Genomic DNA, 15,805 nt, shown 5'->3' on the forward strand with positions numbered 1-15,805 from the left:
GGAAGTTATCATCCTCAAAACTTCTCTTTAGAGAATTGCTAAATGATGTCACCCAACCCCTCCCCCCCCAAAGGAATTTATAGAAATACAAATGATCAAGAAAGCAATAAAACCTACAGTGATTCTAATAGTGTCCATAAATAATGAAAAATTATTAACAACAACCTGGAATTGAAATATCAGGTAATTTCAGCATAAACAATAGGAGGGACAAGGTGAGAGGACAGGGAAGTGAATGAAAGCTTATGAAGACTCTTGTGGCAGTGGAGGCAAGAGTTGTGTTGATAAGTAAACTAATTGATAGGAAAGTATCATGGAAAAAATTTAAAAATCCATAAAAAAAATGTAAGAGTAACCATCAGAAAAATATATAGTTTCCAAGACAGTAAAGGGAAAAAGGAGAACTAAATCAATCCAACAAAAGGCAATACAGAAAAAAAACAAAAAAGAAACAAAAAGAAATCACAATAAATAGAAAATATAAGATAAGGTAACAGGGTTGTCTAAATATACCAGTAATCACAATTAATGCCAATAGGTTAAATTCTCCAGTTAAAAGAAAATCCAATTGAGCTTTGCAAAAATCCTGCCATATGCTGTTTAAAAGTAACTATATATAATATAAAATGATAAAAGTTTAAAATAAAAAAATGGGAAATATATCCCATATAAATGCTAATAGAAAGTAGATACAGTAATATAAAAAAAAGAAAGTAGATACAGTAATATTAATTTTAGACAAAATATTAGTTTCAGTCTAAAAACTGAAAAATGGGGCATCTGGGTGGCTTAGTCAGTTAAGCATCTGACTCTTGGTTCAGGATCAGGTCATGATCTCAGGGTGGTAATGCTGAGCTTCACATTGTGCTCCATGCGTGGCTCAGTCTGCTTGGGATTCTTTCCCCTCTCTCTCCCTCCTTGTTGGTCCCTCCCCTCTCCCCAAACTCCTACTCCCGCTCATTCTCTCTCCTCTCTCTCTCTCTCTCTCTCTCACTTGCTCTCAAATAAATAAAATCTTTTTAAAAATAAAAAACACCAAATAAAAAGTGAAAAACAACAAAAGGGACAGAGAAGGATTTTTTTATATTGATAATAAATACAATCCACCAAGAAGACATAAGAATTTTGAACTTTTATCTACTAAACACATGATTTTGAAATATATAATATTAAATAAAAATAGAAATACAAGGAGAAATTGACAAATCCATAATTTAGAGTAGAAGATTCTAATAGCTCTCTCAAGTATACACACACACAAAGTAAAGAAATAGAAGATTTTTAAAAAAGATTTAAAAAATTTTTTTATTCATGAGAGACACACAGAGAGGCAGAGGCATAGGCAGAGGGAGAAGCAGGCTCCCTGTGAGGAGCCGGATGTGGACTCGATCCAGGATCCTGGGATCACACCTTCAGCTGAAGGCAGACGCTTAACTGCCGAGCCACCCAGGCATCCCAAAAAATAGAAAATTTAAATTACACAATTAAGCAAGCCTGTTCTAAAAGATACATATAGAATATTATACCCAGCAAAGACATAGTATACCTATTTTGAAATAGTATGGGAGACTCTTAGAATTTAGCCACTACAAGGGAAATTTTAACAAAAACCCTAAGAGCCAAGCTCTTATATTCTACAAATCTCTGGCCACAATGCAATAAAAATGTTGCAATAAAAATGTTGATTAAGAATTAATAGTTAAAGGATACCTCCCACCCAAATTTCTCTGTGTGGAGAAAATAAAACATCTTTAATACTATTGTATCAAATCACAGAGTATTTAGAAATAGAAACCAATAAACACAAAATATTACCCAAATCTAGAGGATTCTAACAAAGTGATATTTGAAAGAAATTTTAGAGCCTTTATTGCATTGTTTAGAAAATAATAAACATTGGGGCACTTGGGTGACTTGGTTAAGTGTCTAGGCCCTTGATTTTGGCTCAGGTCATGGTCTAGGGTCTTGAGATCAAGCCCTGCGTTGGGCTCTGAACTGAACAAGGAGCCTGCTTGAGCTTCCCTCTCTCCCTCTTCCTCTGCCTCGCCCCCCGCCCCCCCACCCTCACATGTTCTCTCTCTCTCTCTCTTTTTTTTTTTTTTTTATTTAGATAGTCACAGAGAGAGAGAGAGAGAGAGGCAGAGACATAGGCAGAGGGAGAAGCAGGCTCCATGCACGGGGAGCCCGATGTGGGATTCGATCCCGGGTCTCCAGGATCGTGCCCTGGGCCAAAGGCAGGCGCCAAACCGCTGCGCCACCCAGGGATCCCACATGTTCTCTCTCTTAAAAAAGGAAAGAATAAAGATTAAAGTTGAATTAAGTAAGCATTCAACTATGAGAACTGTGTGTGGGGGGAACCATAAGCCCTAAATAGAAGAAATAATGAATCAAGATGAAAGCAGAAATTAATGGGAAGATAAAACTAGTAGGTCCAATTAATACAACCAAAAATTAGAAGTTTTTAAAGACTAATAAAATATACAAAACCTCAACAAATCTGATCCCCCCAAAAAGAAAGCAAAATGAAGATATTGGAAAAGGTTTATTTTTTTTTTAAATCTTTTTTTTTAATCTTTTTTTTTTTAATTTTTATTTATTTATGATAGTCACAGAGAGAGAGAGAGGCAGAGACACAGGCAGAGGAAGAAGCAGGCTCCATGCACGGGGAGCCCGATGTGGGATTCGATCCCAGGTCTCCAGGATCGCGCCCTGGGCCAAAGGCAGGCGCCAAACCGCTGCGCCACCCAGGGATCCCTGGAAAAGGTTTAAAGTTGTATTTATATACCAAAAAATTGAAAATCTAAACTCAGTGGAAGATTTTCTAGGAAAGTGTAACTTAGTAAAATCTATTTCACAAGATAAACAGTTTAATATTCCAAAAAATAAGAGAATTTTAAAAGTGGGAAGAAGTTGGGGCACCTGGGTTAAGTTGGTTAAGTGTCTGACTTTGGCTCAGATCGTGATCTCAAGGTCCTGGGATCAAGCCCCACACTGGGCTGCTCACAGGGAAGAGTCTATTTGTACCTCTGCCCTTCCCCCTCCTTGTTCATGCTTTCTCTCTCTTTCTCTCAAATAAATAAATCAAATCTTTTTTTAAAGAAAAAGTGGGAAGAAGTCTTCCTCTGAGAAAGCATCAAGACTAGTTTTTTGGTTTTTTTTACAGGTTAATTCTATCAAGCCTTAAGGAATAACTGTTTCTTTTGTTAGATAAAATGCTCCAGAACATAGAGAATGAGCTAAATAAAGCTTCCTCACTTAACCTACAAGGCTGAAACCAAATTTAGACAAGGGTCGCATGCTTTTAGATTTAGGCCAATGTCATTCATGGAAGATTCAAAAATTTAAATAATATAGTCATAAATCAAGTCCACTGATGTATTAAAAAATAAATGCATTATGTCTAATTAGGATTTATCTCAGGAATGCAAAGATGATTAATTGTCTACAAGTTATCAGATTAACAGAGGAAAAAAATCAACCTCAACAGTCCTCACCTCAAAAAAGAACATTTAGGGATGCCTGGGTGGCTCAGTGGTTGAGTGTCTGCCTTTGGTTCAGGTCATGATCCCGGGATCCTAGGATTGTGTCCCGCATCGGGCTCCCCACAGGGAGCCTGCTTCTCCCTCTGTCTATATCTCTGCCTCTCTCTGTGTCTCTCATGAATAAATAAATAAAATCTTAAAAAAATAATATTTAATATAACTCAGCTCCATTCCTCATTAAACACACAAAACCCAACAATTTTTAGTAAATTAGGAATAGAAGTAAACTTCCTTAACTTGACAACATTTATCTGCCCCAAATCTACAGCAAACATAATAAACATTCCCTTTAAAACTGGAACAAGATAGGATGCCCACTGTAACTATTTTTAACGTTATACTGAAAGCCAATGCAATATGAAAAGGAAAAGCAATGAGAATTATAAATACTGGAAACAGACAACAGTGTCATTGTTTGCAGACCACATGATAGTTGTCTGCTTAGAAAAAAAACAATGGTTCTAAAAACCATTAAGAAAAGTTAGCAAAGTAACTAAAGATGAATATAGAAAAATGGATGGCTTTCTTATATCACAGCAATTACATGAAATAGATAAATTCCTACAAATAAATGTAACAAGAAATCTGAAGGACCTATATAAACTACTAAACTTCAATGAAAGTCATAAAAGAAGAATCAGTGGAGGTAAATACCATGTTCTTGGGTTGGCAGACCCAACATTGTAAAGATGTCAGTTCTCTTCAACTTGCCCATAAGTTTAATGCAATCCTAATCAAAATCCTAGTAAGTTTTTTTCATGGAACTTGACAAGCTGGTTCTCAATTATTTATTGAAGAGAAACTGAATGAGACTGTAAGCGAACTATTTGATACAGAACAATGAAGGGGGAATTGCCTTCTCAGATATGAAAATATGCTATACACTTATGATAATCAAAACATTGTGACACTGGTGCAAGAATAAGCAATTAGGTTACTGGAACAAATGTAGAGCTCAGAAAGATACTTATATGAATAAACTTAGTTTTTTAAAAACAATGGTATTTCAAAAGAGTGAGAAAATACTGCTAGGGTAATTAACTGTCAATTTGAAAAAGTAAAACAAAATCATATCACAATCTCCTATCAAATACAAAGCTCAATTCTAAATAGATTAGAAAGCTAAACATAAAAATAAATTTCAGAAAAATATAAAAGAATATTTTAAATTTGGTCTGCGAAATCCTTCCTAAGCATAATAAAAAATCTAGAATTCATAAAATAGAGTGGCAGTAAATAAAAACTTTTGACAACTGAAAACAAAGCTTTTAAAAATGACATAAGTGTAAACTTTTATAAAAACTTTGGATTGGGGGCAATCCGGGTGTCTCAGCGGTTTAGCACCGCCTTCAGCTCGGGTCCTGATCCTGGAGACCCGGAATCGAGTCCCAAGTCGGGCTTCCTGCATGGAGCCTGCTTCTCCCTCTGCCTGAGTCTCTGCCTCTCTCTCTCTCTCTCTCTCTCTCTCTCTCTCTCTCTCTGTGTGTGTGTGTGTGTGTGTGTGTGTGTGTGTGTCTCATGAATAAATAAATAAAATCTTTGAAAAGAAAAAACAAACTACTTTTGATTGTAGAGGCTCCTGGATGGCTCAGTTGGTTAAGCATCTGACTTCAGCTCAGGTCCTGAGATCAAACCCCACGTTGGGTTCTTCCACTAGGCTCTGTGCCCACTAGGGAGTCTGCTTGAGACTCTGTGTCCTCCACCCTTGCCCCTCCTCCTGCTCATGCATGCTGTTTCTCTCTCTGAAATGAATAAATGAAATCTTTTTTAAAAATGTGTAAAAAAAAAAAAAACCTTCTTAACTGTATACTTACCATACATCAATTATACCTCAATTTTTTAATTTTTAAAAATTTTAAATTACTTTTTAGAAGATTTTGTTTACTTGTTTGACAGAGAGAGAGCACAAGCAGGGGTGAGCAGCAGAGGGAGAGGGAGAAGCAGGCTCCTCACTGATCAGGAAGCTAGATGCAGGGCTCAATGCCGGGACCCCGAGATCATGACCTGAACCAAAGGCAGACGCTTAACCGACTAGCCACCCAGACACCCTTACCTCGGTTTTTTTAAAAAGAAAAGGAAAAAATGTCGGGGAGAAAATAATCCTAACATCTATAATAAATAAAGGTAACATTCAAAATCTGAAGAGTACTACAAAGCAATTAGAGAAATTATAGACCAAGAGTAAAAAGGGCAATTGACAGAAGAAATAAAAATGACCAAGTAACATCTGACAAGATGTTCAAATGACTAGTGATCAGGAAAAGGCCAAATGAGATGCCACTTTTCATCTGGCTGATCAAAACAAAAAAATAGGTAATATCTGCTGATGATGAGTGAAAGCGATAGCCACTCACATGAATCACTGAGAATTCTGGAGCTTGAGAGGTGACTTTAAGTTCTCATCAACTATTCTCATCAACGTATCACTAGTTTCTTGGTTTTTATCCTAGATAAATACTTGCACCATATATATATATACACGTTGAAATATGTATGAGGATGTTTATTGAAGAATTGTTTATAATAGCAAAAAAGAGAAAAATTGCATAAATACTAATGGAGCTAAGTAGACTATCATTCTATAGGTTCATGGAATACAATCCTATTTAAAAACAAAATAAAAATAGAACATATGTAAGATATAAATACATAGGAAAAAGGTCAAGAAGGATATACAAAACTTGCAGTAGTAGTTACAACCTAGAAAGGAAATAGAAGTGGGAATAGGGATGAGAATAGGGAATATTTTTCAATATTTTGAAAAATTATTTACATATTTTTAAAAGCTTCATAAGAATATATTTCATGTAGAAACAATTTAAAATTTACATAAATGTTTGAAATGACATCCTTATAATAAAAGCAATACATGTTTATTATAGAAAACAGAAATTTCAGAGAAAGAAAATAGGAAAATAAAATTAGTCTGTAACCAAGGAATAATCACTATTAACATTTTGATTCATAACCTGTCAAATTTTTAAATTCACATATATGCATATTTCCTCAGACTAGATTCCTATGTTGCAGGAAGTGTTGATGCTGGATCAGATGTAATATGCATTTTCTAGTCCTTTGAAATGTATTTCTACAAGCCTTTCAGAAAACTACTGCTTAATACCCCCCCCGCCCCCCCCCCCCCCCCCCCCCCCCCCCGCCAGCCTGATTGAGAGTACCAGGCTCCCAGGGCCCTAACCAACACTCGATATTGTAAGGTTTTTATTTTATTTATTTATTTATTTTTTATTGTAAGGTTTTTAAATATAAATTTGATAAGTCAAGTCTGGCATTTTGTGTTTTTTCCTTGATTATGAATAAAGTTTAGTTTATTAAGGATATTAACTTTTTGATAGTATGTTGCAAATAGACACAAACGTTTTAGCCCCCAAGCCATAAACAGAGATTACATTTGATTGCCATTAGAGCTGTTAGTAATATTTGTTGTTTAAACATGCTATTATGCATGTATTGTGTTGTGTGTGTGTATATGTGTGCATGTGTGTGTGAAATATATTACTCTATATAGAAAAATAACATTACCATCTTGGCTTGCGATTAACTCACATATTCCCTCACAGAAAAATTAATTTATTTCAACCAATTAATCACTTTTTAAAAAAATTAAAATGTTTCCTGGAAAATTACATTCTTTGGGAAAGCTTTCTTTGTGAGAGATTAAAATCTGCCTTGGACTTTTACATGGATTAAGTTTTAAATTAGCATAGAAGAATAACAATATGAATCAATTTGATCAAAGAAAAAGTGTCACTAATTATTTAAACAAGACACTTACAACAGGGATTTAAAGGCAAAGAAGCGGATTTCCCTTGCATGTGGATCAAATCAGAAGTATCCCATAATTGACTCTTTACAAGACCCTGCTTCAGTATAATGGACTAGATATTAAAGCTCTAAGTATTTAAAGCTAGTTTCCGTCTTTCTCTAAATGGAGGCCCGCCACTAAGAGCTATTTTACAAGTCTGACACATTAGCTGCATCACGGGGAAATACATGGGCTCTGCTTCTAGGGTCCGGAATTTCAAGTGCTTTCAATAGTTAAATGGTGTGAAATGGGTAACATTGAACCTGTGAGAAGCAATGAGTGCCTAAAAAATAAAATCCAGATGGGAAAGTTGATGAAAAGGGATATAGATACTGTAATGGTTCTTTCAATGAATTAATTCCAAAAAGAGCCCATACATTTTGTGTGTATGTGTGTCTGTGTGTGTGTAAGCTAACTTATTTGTGCACATTTGGGGGCAGGGGAGCCCTGTGATTTTCTCCCTTCTATTATTTGACATTGTTTGGAAACAAAGGAGCTTTTGTAAACTATTGCAGTCAGATCAAACACAGGAGTAGAATAAGAGGAGTCATATAAGGAGTATTTTATAACTTTCTTAGAGTAGTAAAGTCAAAAGGGTCAAATCAAGACCACAGCTCTTCCTTACAGTGTAATTTTAGACTAATTTCTTCATATGTCGGTATTCCCACTACAGAATAGAGATTTGGGTACCTACCACTACAGTACATTCAGGGAAACACAATGTGCTTTAAATTATCAAAGTTGTTTTGGTCTCACAGCATCTTTAATAGTTCACACAAAAATAACTCTGAAGAAGCATTACAGGGTAATGAAAAGAGTTTTAATATTTGACTAGATGTGGATTCAAATCCCATTTTGCCACTTAGTAAAATGCATGACCTGGATCAGATTACTTAATCTCTCTGAACCTCAGTGCCTTTATTTATAAAACAGGGATAGTAGTCATATCATTAGGGATGTTAAGGGAATTACACATTTCAGTGTCTGAAAAGCACTAAGCAGAGTGGCTAAATGGGGAGCCCTCAAATTCATAGCTATTATTATTCATAGCAAACCTTGTGTTTGAATTAATTTTCTTGTAATTTTTCTTCTCAATAATCAAAGACTAATTGGTACAAAGAAGAGGTCCTATTTTGATACTCAAATACTGGCCATTCTTTCTCTTGTACAGAATTCAGAATATTGAAAAATATATATATTTGCTTCTACCATCCAATGTAATAATGAATGGAACAGAGCCAAAGCAATCCCCTCAGAGTGGGTTATGAAGTTCTAGCTTCATATCTTACCAACACAACTGTAAGAAACCAACAGCTCCAAGGTACTGCAGTGTTCCATGAGAGTGAGAGTCATTCTGTCCAGTGAAAGGGGACCCTGCAGCACCCCCAGCTCCATTTGGCAGTCACTAACTTAACTACTTGTAAGTGAAAGGTGCTGGAGGAGTCAGTATAGAGATCTGGCTCTGACTCTAGTTAAAGTTCTCCATATTTTCATTACCAACTCCATTTTTATGGTTTAGATCTTGGCTATAGTAAACTCCAAATTGAATAGATGCCTCAAACACACATCTGAGCCCAGCATTTAGCCTTAAATAGCAGTCAAGTTGCCTGCAGATGCATTTTTCGAAATGGGGCATAGAAAGGATTTAAAAAAATGTCAGGCATCAAGCAGCCTCACAAATCATTTTTACGTGGCTTCCTGGACCTTTGTTTTTAGCAAATCCTTTAACGGGGGATTGACTCATTTGTGTATTTCTTCAAAGGAAGGATTTTGCAGGTAGCTCTTCATGAGGCCTGCCACCTTCTGGGATTTGGGAGAAAGAGAGTTTTAAAAGAGTAGAGATGTTTACTCTTGAGAAGTCATTGTTTGGTACCTGCTGCCATTAGCTCACTAACTAAACTGCTGGCAATCTCTGGAGTAAAGTATGTGTCTGTGGAGTCCTCAGACTACAGATTTGCGATCCTAGGACTGAGCTGGAGACAGAGCAACAATGTTTCAGAATCTCATTAGCATTATTAATAAATGGACATGGTGCCATGTTCATCTAAGAGCTTATTTTATAAATATGAATGTTATTGTAAAACATCTGTTTTGAAAACAAACCCATTTAAACATGGTGAAATTATTTTCTGTCCCTTCATGTTGGGTTTTTGAAATAAAAACATATATGTAATTTAGATGGCGTGTGCCTCTAACTAAGTTAAAACATAAGCAAATCTACTTAGCCAAAAAGCCAAATTTATTCTCATTTTATTAGGCAGGTGGTGTACATATTAGATGATTTCCCTCTCGGGTTTTACATTTATTTCATGTGTTTTTCTCCAAAGAACAGGAGTTATTCTGTCAAAAGTGGGGAGGTGAAACCTCGGTTAAGGGGATACTGCAAATTCTACCCTTTCAGCAGAAGTAATTTATAGTTTCATAATATTCCAGAGTTTCTCTTTGTCTTTTACATGACAATTTATGACCAAGGTATTTTCGTGTTTCCCTTACTTCTTGCTACAAGCCTGAACAAATAAACTGTGTGCATATAGGGTCTGTTTCCCCATGCTAGTTTCCAGGTATCATTATTTTTTCTTTCCCTGACCTCATGTGACATAAACTGGATTCTGCATTGCATTATTTTTATCCAGAAGGCACATAATGTGAAACTTAACTAGTGAGAATGAGCTTTTGTGTTACTTGTCCAAAACTCTCCTTTAAAACAATCCAATGGTTAAAATCCAATCTTGTGAATATAGAAAGAAATGTTTTGACTGCCTAGAGAATATATATATATATGAATATATATATATATAGTCTTTGGGATACAGTTATAGATCTATATAATCTTTGGTATACCTAAAGAATGACTTTTTCAGACATTTGCCCTTGAGTTTTTAAAAAGTTTATTATGACATATACAAAACCCTGTAAAAAAAATAATACAGCAAACACCTCTCTACTCACTGCCTACCTTAAAAAATGAAATATTAGCAATAAAACGGAAGCCCTTTGTATGTCTCCCTCTCCAGTTGCATCCTCCTTCTAATTCCCTAGATGATGAAATCTGGTATTTATCACTTGCAGGCATTTCTATATATTTTTACTATATAGGTATGTCTTCCTAAACAATATACAGTAGTAATGCCCACTTTTAAAAACTTTATATAAATGTCATAGTGTTTATTCTTACCAAACTTGCTTTTTTCCCTCAACATTTTGTGTGTGAGCTTTACCCCCATAGCTCTGACTCATTAATTTTCACTGATGTATGATATTATATTGCACAATTATGCTACAATCCATTTATGTTTCCTGTCAATAGACATTTAGCTTGTGTATTATCGTTTGCTATTATCAACATTGCTACTATGAACATTCTTGTGCATACCTTTTTGTACATATATGCAAGAGAATAACATTAAGTACCTACCATCTTTTAGGCATCATGTAGGATACTTAACATTTCATGCTTACAAAATGCACAAAATGACACAGAGAGAGGCAGAGACATAGGCAGAGGGAGAAGCAGGCTCCCTGCAGGGAGCCTAATTTGGGACTCGATCCCTGGACTCGGGATCACACCCACAGCAGAAGGCAGACGCTTAACCACTGAACCACTCAGGTGTCACTTGGCAGATATTTTCTTAATGAAAAAAGGGAGCTAGTGACTTCAACAACTAATATAGTATTTGTTGCCAATGATAAGAGTTCAACTTCTAAGCAAAAATAGAATCTTGGAAAACTTTAAGATTTTTTTTAAGATTTTATTTATTTATTCATGAGGTACGCACAGAGAGAGAGAGGCAGAGACATAGGCAGAGGGAGAAGCAGGCTTCATGCAGGGAGCCCGATGTGAGACTCGATCCCAGGATCATACCCTGAGCCAAAGGCAGATGCTTAACCACTGAGCCACCCAGGCATCCCATTTAAGACATTTTTTTAATCACATCTATAGTGATATTAACACACATGATTTTTTATTATATATTAATTTTTTAAAAGATTTTATTCATTTATTCATGAGAGACGGGGAAGGAGACAGAGACATAGACAGAGGGAGAAGCAGACTCTCCATGGGGAGTCTGATGCAGGACTCCATCCCGGGGCCCTAGGATCACAACCTGAGCCACAGGCAGACGTTCAACCACTGAGCCACCCAGGTGCCCCACACATGATTTTTTATAGTGTACTATCAAATGTGTCAACATATGGAAGATCTATATAATTCAGTGAACCAATATTTTCCAAATTACTAATGAATGATATTACAAAATCATCATGAATAAATGACTATTCTAAGTGCATGGGAAGGGATCCCTGGGTGGCGCAGCGGTTTGGCGCGCCTGCCTTTGGCCCAGGGCGCGATCCTAGAGACCCGGGATCAAATCCCACGTCGGGCTCCCGGTGCATGGAGTCTGCTTCTCCCTCTGCCTATGTCTCTGCCTCTCTCTCTCTCTCTGTGTGACTATCATAAATAAATAAAAATTAAAAAAAATAAGTGCATGGGAAACTAATGATTTTAATGAAACAAAGTACAAAAAGTTCATTGATAGGGTTTCAGATTCTACCTTGCAATTAACATTTAAGAAACTACCATTTGTCAGTTTTTGGTGTAGCATCAAAGAAAAATAGCCACGATTATCTCCAAATGCTACTTAGAACACTTCTCCCTTTTTCACCTACATGTCTGTTATGAGGCTGCTTTTTCTTTATGTACTTCAGACAAAACATTTCACAACAGATCAAATGCAGAAGCTGATAATCAGAATCCACTGTCTTCTATTAAATCAGAAATTAAAGAGATTTGCAAAAAATATAAAGCATTACCACTCCTCCTGCTTTTCTTTTATTTTGGAAAATGTAGGTTTGTGTATGTGTGTGTGTATTTTTTTTTTTAGTATAATTGACACACAATGTTACATTAGTTTCAGATGTACAGCATAGTGATTCAACACCCCTATATATAATGCTATGCTTACCACAAGTGTAGCTACCACCTGTCACCACACAACACTATTATAACATTGACTGTATTTCCTGTGCTGTATCTTCTATTCCCATGACTGGAAGCCTGCGTCTCCCATTCTTCTTCATGCATTTTGCCCATCTCCTCATTTCCCTTCTGTCCAGCGACCATCAATTTGTTCTCTGTATTTATAGATCTGATTCTGCTTTATGTTTGTTTGTTCATTTATTTCATTCTTTAGATCTCACATATGAGTGAAATTATATGGTATTTGTCTTTCTCAGTCTGACTTATTTCCCATGGAAAACATATATTTTATTTTATTTTATTTTATTTTATTTTTTTAAAGATTTTATTTATTTATTTATGATAGTCACAGAGAGAGAGAGAGGCAGAGACACAGGCAGAGGGAGAAGCAGGCTCCATGCACCGGGAGCCCGACGTGGAATTCGATCCCGGGTCTCCAGGATCACGCCCTGGGCCAAAGGCAGGCGCCAAACCGCTGCGCCACCCAGGGATCCCGAAAACATATATTTTAAATGAATATGTTAGTTATATTAACATATAATGGACTTATTATTAAATGAATTAATAAATATATATAATTTTCTCAGTTTTAATTCCTAGCACAGTAAATACTGATAGGCATAACTCACATATGTAAGAATCCTTTGGAGGTCCTCAATAATTTTTAAAAGTAAAGGATCCTGAAACCAAAATGTTTGGCTTACTACTAATATAAAAGGAAGAGAAACTTCCAGCACCAAAGAAAAAAGTAGCAGAATTCAGGATAACAGAATTAGAATTAAAGGTGGGGTTGAGGATGGTAGAATTAGTATGGTTATTGGATTGCATTGAATTAGGGCAAGACTATGATATATTAAAAGGTAGCACAATATATAGATATACTTTTAATCACTGGGGTCAGAACTGATTTCTCCTAACTGTACTATTAAGCAACAATTCAAGTAACTAAAAGTCACTTCCCTTTAGGGTTGTCATTTTACAGGATGCCCTGTTAAATTTGAATTTCAGATAAGTAACAAGTTAGTATAAGAGTTAGTTTAAGTGTGTCCTGAATATTGCATGAGATTTATATTTAATTAAGTGTCCTGTATTTTATCTGGCAGCCCTACTTCCTTTTCTAGGTCTTAATTTTCTCATAAGTAAAATGAAGATTCAGGCTAAATTCTTATATGCCCAATCTTGTAATGACAGCTGAGCTGTGATGCAAAATGAAAAAAATCAGCAACTTATAGTGTGTTTGTGTTCACGTGTTGATACAAAGTGGCCAACCGTTCTGTGTTGAGACGGCCTACCATTTATTTTGAAGTTATTCTTCTACCACATGAATTCATAGCTTGGATGTCTACCATCTTCAACCCTACTTCTGATTCCATTATCCCAAATTCTGTTACTTTCTCATTTAGAACTCAAAGTTTCTTCTCCTAATACTAGCGGTTATCAACCTTTTTGGTCTCAAGGTGTTATAATATCTCTTCTTTTCATAAAATGACAGGTGTTTTTCTAGTGTCCTTTTTGGGAAAAATTTATGATTAATCCTTAAAATTGCTTCAAAATTTTACTTGTAAAATAAATTTACTTGTATATAACATTTCTTTTTAAGATTTTATTTATCTATTCATGAGAGACACAGAGAGAGAAAGGCAGAGACAGAAGCAGTCTCCATGCAAGGAGCCCAACGTGGGACCTAATCCCAGGTCTCCAGGATCACACCCCAGGCTGAAGGTGGTGCCAAACCGCTGCACCACCCGGGCTGCCCATATATAACATCTTAAATATCAGAATCACTACACTGGATGATGTCTAAGTGTCCTCCCAGCTTTAACACTCTATGGACTTTGCTATAGACACAAGAGGCACACAGACTCTTCCACCTGCCACCCTAGTGACTCTAACACAATTTCTTTTCTAAGCCACATTTTCCTTAATATGTAATAAAGAAAGAAAAGCTCTCACTCTCCTCTCCGGCACTGTTAGTTACTGGATAGTGAATGAAGTCATGTCTGGAAGTTCTTAAGAGAAGTACCTAGAAAGGAAGGGAGGTGCCATAACTCTGATTTGGGAGCAATAGTTGAGTTTTTAGGATGAACTGAAAAGCTGAGAATATGTTTAAAGTATTGTTTTCGATTTTCACATCTTCAGTTTGATCCTTAATGACATGTTTGCAATGATTCCAGGAACTTTGTGATCTTAGTTCAGTACTGACATTTTACATCCTTCACAGGACTTTAAGCACTCTTTAAGGAATGCATGGTTGATGTAGTAGAGAGAAAAATCTAAAATCACACTGTATCTCAGAGCCAAAAAGCCCAGCCTTTTTGGTGGCTTCCAATACTGACCTTAAACAAACGTGACTTGTTTTTCTAGAAACACCTGTTAACTTAAAACAAGCAAAAAGGAATTCTTAAGGTTCACTGAATAGCTAAGTCAGACATCATTTCTATTCTTCCAAAGGTTGTGATTATTTATTTTTCCATACAATTACTTAGACTAGCCTTTCACCAAAAATAAAAGCTAAATATGATGTATCATGGGCAGAGAATTCTTGATCCAAAGCCCCAGAGATTACCTGACTTGATCATTCCACATACTATGTATTCTCAACCAAAATAGACTTCTTTTTAAAGAGAATCCAATTTCCAATGGGTTTAACCTAGAAAAACAGCAAAAAGCTAATAAAAGCTAGGAGGCTGGTCCAAGGAAAGCATTGTGGCTGCTACACATTTGGAGGCCTGGTTCAGTGGAGAGGTTTGGAGTAACTGCCAATTCCTCTAGTGAATTTGCTGTTCTCTGAGATGTGGGATGGGGCACCTGGTAGACTCCTGGCAAATTCTTCAGGAATAAATTTTACTTGACTGTTTTCCCATATTGCCAAAACTTGGGATAATTGAGATACTGGAATTGTTAATGGAATCTTTGGAAAGAAAGAAAGATATGAGGATAAATTCTTCTACAGGTTCTTCCTACTCATTCCCTATCACCCAAATTAGGATCATGGCAAATTCATATTTTGTGGTGCATCAGAGAAGCAGAATTCTTTTGGAAAGCATATTTTAAGTGCCTGGAATAATGTGTACCACTCCTCTATCCATTCTTTACCATAGTATCCTGCATTAGGGATTTTTACTTATTTTACCAAAGAGATATAACCTACAATCACTATCCAAGTTGAATTGATTTTCTGTTACCAGTAGCTGGATAATCTCAGCATCAGATAGGTAAATGACCTTTCTTTCTCTCCCCATGCTTGTAAGATCTTTGAATGCAGTGCTCTAAGTTCTATTGTCATGGAGACCCATGTATCTACATTTATTATCTGTATTATATTGCAGATTTATATCTACATTTAGTGTAGGGTTTGGCTAGGAATTTCTCTCCTTCTGGGTTTCAATATCAACTTTGTGTTCCTCATTCTTAACTAGATTGACTAGGAAAAGGAGCTCATACTAATTTGGCTAAGGGTTT

At 36.0% G+C, this 15,805-nt stretch overlaps 1 long non-coding RNA gene across 1 annotated transcript; it reads right to left on the bottom strand.

The window, feature by feature from the left end:
• Positions 1-1,319: 1,319 nt before the first annotated feature.
• LOC125755752 (uncharacterized) lies at positions 1,320-15,588 on the bottom strand. Its single transcript, XR_007413012.1, has 3 exons — positions 15,529-15,588; positions 14,297-14,366; positions 1,320-1,434 (listed from the first exon to the last, which is right to left on the bottom strand). It is a non-coding gene; the product is annotated as an uncharacterized LOC125755752 (long non-coding RNA).
• Between the last annotated feature and the right edge of the window lie 217 nt (positions 15,589-15,805).

Source organism: Canis lupus, chromosome 9, assembly GCF_003254725.2.
Source record: "Canis lupus dingo isolate Sandy chromosome 9, ASM325472v2, whole genome shotgun sequence".
Taxonomy (NCBI): domain Eukaryota; kingdom Metazoa; phylum Chordata; class Mammalia; order Carnivora; family Canidae; genus Canis; species Canis lupus.